This window comes from Triticum urartu, chromosome 3 (genome assembly GCF_003073215.2).
Source record: "Triticum urartu cultivar G1812 chromosome 3, Tu2.1, whole genome shotgun sequence".
In the NCBI taxonomy this organism is placed as follows: Eukaryota; Viridiplantae; Streptophyta; class Magnoliopsida; order Poales; family Poaceae; genus Triticum; species Triticum urartu.
Genome location: NC_053024.1, coordinates 583,221,320 through 583,227,925, shown reverse-complemented (window position 1 = coordinate 583,227,925; position 6,606 = coordinate 583,221,320).

Here is a 6,606-nt window from a genome sequence, read left to right as displayed (position 1 = left end):
ATTGCATACAATAAAGCGACAACCATATGGCTCCTGCCAATTGCCCATAACTCCATTACAAAACATGATCATCTCATACAATAAATATAGCATCATGTCTTGACCATATCATATCACAACATGGCCTGCAAAACAAGTTAGACGTCCTCTAATTTGTTGTTGCAAGTTTTACGTAGCTGCTACGGGCTGAGCAAGAACCGTTCTTACCTACGCATCAAAACCATAACGATAGTTCGTCAAGTTAGTGATGTTTTAACCTTCTCAAGGACCGGGTGTAGCCACACTCGGTTCAACTAAAGTTGGAGAAACTGACACCCGCCAGCCACCTTTGTGCAAAGCACGTCGGTAGAACCAGTCTCGCATAATCATACGCGTAATGTCGGTCTGGGCTGCTTCATCCAACAATACCGCCGAACCAAAGTATGACATGTTGGTAAGCAGTATGACTTGTATCGCCCGCAACTCACTTGTGTTCTACTTGTGCATATAACATCTACGCATAAACCTGGCTGTGATACCATTGTTGGGGAACGTAGTAATTTCAAAAAAATCCTACGCACACGCAAGATCATGGTGATGCATAGCAACGAGAGGGGAGAGTGTCGTCCACGTAGCCTCGTAGACCGTTAAGCGGAAGTGTTATCACAACGCGGTTGATGTAGTCGTACGTCTTCACGATCGACCGATCCTCAGTACTGAACGTACGGCACCTCCATCACACGTTCAACTCAGTGACATCCCGCGAACTCACGATCCAGTAGAGCTCGAAAACTGTTGGCTCCCCTTGTGTCGAATCAATAAATTTGGCTCCCCTTGTGTCGAATCAATAAATTTGGGTTGAATACTTTACCCTCGAAAACTGTTGCGATCCCCTATACTTGTGGGTTATCAAGACTATTTTCTGGCGCCGTTGCCGGGGAGCATAGCTCTATTCTTTGAGTCGCTTGGGATTTATATCTGATTATCATTATAAAGAACTTGAAAGATCCAAGAACTAAGATTCATCCCTCAACTACGAGGGGAGGTAAGGCACTGACATCTAGCTCTGCACTTGATTCACCTTCTGTTTTGAGTAAGCTTGCGACACCTAAACCTGCTTATGTTATTCGTTCTAATATGTCGCATGTTATTGATGATGCCACTTCTGTTATACATGATACTTATGATGAAACTACTTCTATGCTTGATACTACTGTGCCACTTGGTGAATTTCTTGATGAACAACTTGCTAGGGCTAGAGAGATTGAAAATATTGAATCTGATAATACCGATGAAAGTGATGATGAAGAATCACTTGTTATTCCTGAGGGTTATGTTTTTGATCAAGAAGCTTCTTTAGCTATTTTAGCTTGCAAATATAGATACAAACTTAAGAGGTTATTAGCTAAATGGAACAAGCAATCTCTAAATGCTAGAATAAACCTGACCCTGCTTTTGCTACTTCACCTATCTGTGTTACCAATAAGGATTATGAATTCTCTATTTATCCTGATATAATTACTTTGGTTGAATCCGATCCTTTTCATGGCTATGAATCTGAAACTGTTGTGGCACATCTTACTAAATTAAATGATATAGCCACCCTGTTCACTACTGATGAGAGAACTCATTACTTTTATATCCTTAAAATATTCCCATTCTCATTAAAGGGTGATGCTAAGATATGGTTTAATTCTCTTGATCCTGGTTGTGTGCGTAGTCCCCAGGATATGATTTATTACTTATCTGCTAAATATTTCCTTGCTCATAAGAAACAAGCTGCTTTAAGGGATATATATAATTTTGTGCAAATTGAAGAAGAGAGTCTCCCACAAGCTTGGGGGAGGCTTCTCCAATTATTTAATGCTTTGCCTGATCGTCCTCTTAAGAAAAATGAAATACTTGATATCTTTTATAATGGACTAACCGATGCCTCCAGAGATTACCTGGATAGTTGTGCTGGTTCTGTTTTTAGGGAAAGAACACCGGATGAAGCTGAAATTCTATTGAATAATATGTTGACAAATGAAAATAATTGGACACCTCCGGAGCCAATTCCTGAGCCTATTCCTAAACCAACTCCGAAGAAGAGGGGTATTATATTTCTCAGTCCTGAAGATATGCAAGAGACAAAGAAATCTATGAAAGAAAAAGGAATTAAAGCTGAAGATGTAAAGAATTTACCTCCTATTGAAGAAATAGATGGTCTTGAGTTACCGCCTGTTGAAGAAACATATGATCTTAATCCTCTACCTATTGAAGAAACTCATGGTCTTGATAACCGGAAACAGGTAGTAAAGGTAAATTCTCTCTATAGATATGATAAAGCTGAAATCCCATTTACTAAGTTTGCTAGCCCATTCTTAGATGAGTTTGATAAATTTATGGCTAAGCAAGAAGATTTTAATGCTTATTTTGGTAGATAATTGAAATACAATTCAAATATGCTTGAGCACTTGGGTGATTATATGGCTAATGTTAAAGGTGAACTTAAACTTATTAGTAAACATGCTTCTATGGTTACCACTCAAGTAGAACAAGTACTTAAAGCTCAAAATGATTTACTCATTGAATGGAATAGTAAGGATAATGATAATGCTGTTAGAGTTATGACTAGAGGTGGTAAAATGACTCAGGAACCTTTGTATCCTGAAGGCCATCCTAAGAGAATTGAGCAAGATTCTCAGAGAAATAATATAGATGCACCTAGTCCTTCTAAAAAGAAGAAAAAGAAAAATGATAGGACTTTGCATGCTTCTAGTGAACCTATTACTGAAACACCTGAGAATCCAAATGATATTTCTATCTCTGATGCTGAAACACAATCTGGTAATGAACCTGAAACTAGTGATAATGTTAATGATAATGTTCATGATGATACTCAACCTAGTAATGATAATGATATAGAAATTGAACCTGTTGTTGATCTTGAGAACCCACAATCAAAGAATCAACGTTATGATAAGAAAGATTTTGTTGCCAGGAAACACGGTAAAGAAAGAGAACCATGGGTTCAGAAACCCATGCCTTTTCCTCCCAAACCATCCAAGAAAAAGGATGATGAGGATTGTGAGCGCTTTGCTGAAATGATTAAACCTATCTTTTTGTGTATGCGATTAACTGATATGCTCAAAATGAATCCTTATGCTAAGTATATGAAAGATAGTGTTACAAATAAGAGAAAGATACCGGAAGCTGAAATTTCCACCATGCTTGCTAATTATACCATTAAGGGTGGAATACCAAAGAAACTTGGAGATCTATGAGTACCAACTATACCATGCTCCATTAAAAGAAACTATGTTAAAACTGCTTTATGTGATCTTGGAGCCGGTGTTAGTGTTATGCCTCTCTCTCTATAGTGTAGACTTGATTTAAATAAGTTGACACCTACTGAAATATCTTTGCAAATGGCTGATAAATCAACTGCTATACCTGTCAGTATTTGTGAGGATGAGCTTGTTGTAGTTGCAAACGTTACTATTTTAACGGACTTTGTTATTCCTGATATTCCTAAGGACGATAGTATGTCTATTATTCTTGGAAGACCCTTTTTGAATACTGCAGGGGCTGTTATTGATTGCACTAAAGGCAATGTCACTTTTTATGTTAATGGTAATGAGCATACGATACAATTTCCGAGGAAACAACCTCAAGTTCATAGTATCAACTCTGTTGGAAAAATTCCATCGATTATATTTGGAGGTTTTGAATTTCCTCTACCTACTGTCAAGAAGAAATATGATATTCTTATTATTGGGGATGTGCATATCCCCGTTGAAGTAACATACTATTATTCGAAATTTCTCCGGTTCCATGTTATTCGGAATGAGTTCGTTAACAAGACTTGATCAACCTTGTTAGTGGATTCATTTTGATGATCATGAGATGGATGAAACTAGAAGGCACAACCTACTGTACCCTCCTTTTACTTTCTGTTATTTATATTAAATAAAATAAAAATATCATTTTTCTGTCTGTTATCTGATTATCCGTGCAATATAAAAATACCCCGAAAATAGAAGTTCTCCAAATGCCCTAAAATTTAAATATGATTTTTTCTGGAATATTTGAGAATATTTGCCACTAAGAACACAACAGGGGGGTCAACCACCTGCCCACGAGGGTGGCGGGCGCGCCCCCTGCCTCGTGGGCCCACGGTGGCCCTCCTCCACTTATCCTTTCACCCACACACTCCTTCTTGCTCCCCCAAACACGAATAACCAGCTCAAACCCGACTCCAAGCTCGTTTTGCTGCCATTTTCGATCTCCTTGCTCAAAGCACCTCTCACAAAACTCCTTGGGGAGATTGTTCCTTGGTATGTGACTCCTCCATTGGTCCAATTAGTTTTTGTTCTAGTGCTTTATTCATTGCAATTTTTTGCTGCTTAGGTGACCCTCTTCTTGAGCTTGCATGTCAAATTTATATGGTCAAAAGTAGTTTTGATGCATGATATAGGCCCTAGGAACTTGTAGTAGTTGCTATCAATATTATTGAGTTTGGTTCACTTTTATTTTGAAGTTACTAAAAAATTTCACAATTTTTCAGAGGAAGAAAAATGCTTAGGAAAATGTTCCAAGGTGGTTCCTCAAGGAAGCAAGGACCCAGGCTTGCAATGTGTGATGCTGATGAAGAGCCACCTAAGGCCCGCTCCAGTGAATCCTTGTGAGTGGCCTTCTGAAAATTTTATGGATCGAGCAGGAATTAAGGAAGAATTCAACGCATATTTGCGTAATGCCGATCCTGTGAGCTTCGAGGAAGAGAAGTGCAGCCAGTATCACGATCTTACTAGTACCTTTGTGAGGAGGTTTGAATTTTCATCTTCACGTAATTCCCCAACTGTCATGTTTGATCTCTATGAAAATTCTTATAGTATGGACTTAGAGGATTTTACCACTACTTGCAAACTTCCACAATGGGGTAGTATAAGGGATCCTCGCAAATCTGAATTTAGAGATTCTCTTGCTAGCATAACTGTGGGAGAATCTAGAGATATAACACAAGCTACCATAGGGAGCATTCACTTTCCTACTATACATTATTTTGCTCTCTTCATAGGTAGATGCATTAATGGTAAAGATGAGGCATGTCACATGTGTGTCCCTGACCTCAGTATTCATAGGAGTGCTGTGTTAGGAGACCAATCTTATAATTTGGGAGCCATTGTTGCACATAGGTTGCATCTTAATAGATTTAATGGAGATTTCTTTGGAGGAATTTATGCAACCCGCATAGCTAATTTTCTTGGTGTAGCCATACGCGAAGATGATATTGAATTACCTCCTGCTTACCTAGACTTTAATGCTATGGTTCACCACCAGTTTGTTGAGAGGAATGAATCACCTCTCCAGTATCGACTAATCTTTGACAGACGTTGTGTTGTCCATAGTACTCTCCCTGCTCCTGCCTTCTTTGATCATCAGGCAAAAGGAAGATATACTATTACCAGAGAGGAGGCAGATGAGTACGAGAGGAGAGCGGAGGACGCTCGTCGCCACGCTGCAGCTCAGCAGGCGATAGCCGCTGCATCGCAGTACGATGCTAGCTATTATTATGGATATCCGCCAGGCCAACCGTGGCCATAGACCAACTTAGGCCAAAAGCCTAAGCTTGGGGGAGTATGTATTTCCCACCGACATTACATTTATGTTCACACACTCATTGCTAGATGTCAGTGCTCATACTTTTTCATTGTATCATCCATGCTAGTTTATTTTCTTTTTATGCTTTCTTTTTGTGTGTTTAATAAACCTTAAGAAAAACAAAAAATTAGTTGTAGCTTTTAATTAGTTTACTTTCCAATGCTTGCAGTAGTAATTAAAAAGAAAACCCAAAAATATTTCCTGTTCTTCTTTTACTTGTTGGGAGCTCTCCCGTGTAAATAGTTTTATTTCTTTTCTTTGGGGGTCGATAGGAGAAGACCATAATTAAATTGTTGAAGTGGCTCTTATATGCATTATTGTTGATCTGACAAAAGAGCCCATATTGCCGTGTCTTCTCTTGTTTATTGAATGCTTGCAGATTCCAGCTTAGTCCAATGCACGTGCACTATTATTATTCACATCGTTCGGTCGTGCAAGTGAAAGACAATTATGACGATATATGATGGACTGACTGAGATGAGAAAAGTTGGTACGAACTCGACCTCTTTTGTTTTTGTAAATATGATTAGTTCATCGTTCCTGATTCAGCCTATTATGAATAAACATGTTTGCAATGACAACTAGAGATCATAGTTTCTTGTGCCATGCTTGATTAGCTATGAGTTATAATGGTTTACCTTGCGTGCCAACATGCTATTAAAATGGTTATGATGTGGTATGATAGGGTGGTATCCTCCTCTGAATGATTTAAGTGACTTGACTTGGCGCATGTTCACGCATGTAGTTGAAACAAAATCAACATAGCCTTCATGATATTTTATGTGCATGGTGGATTATATCCTACTCATGCTTGCATTCGGTGTTGATTAATTTTAATGCATGTTCATGACAGTTGTCGCTCTCTAGCTGGTCGCTTCCCAGTCTTTTGCTAGCCTTCCCCTGTACTAAGCGGGAATACTGCTTGTGCATCCAAACTCCATAAACCCCAAAGTTATTCCACATGAGTCCACTATACCTACATAT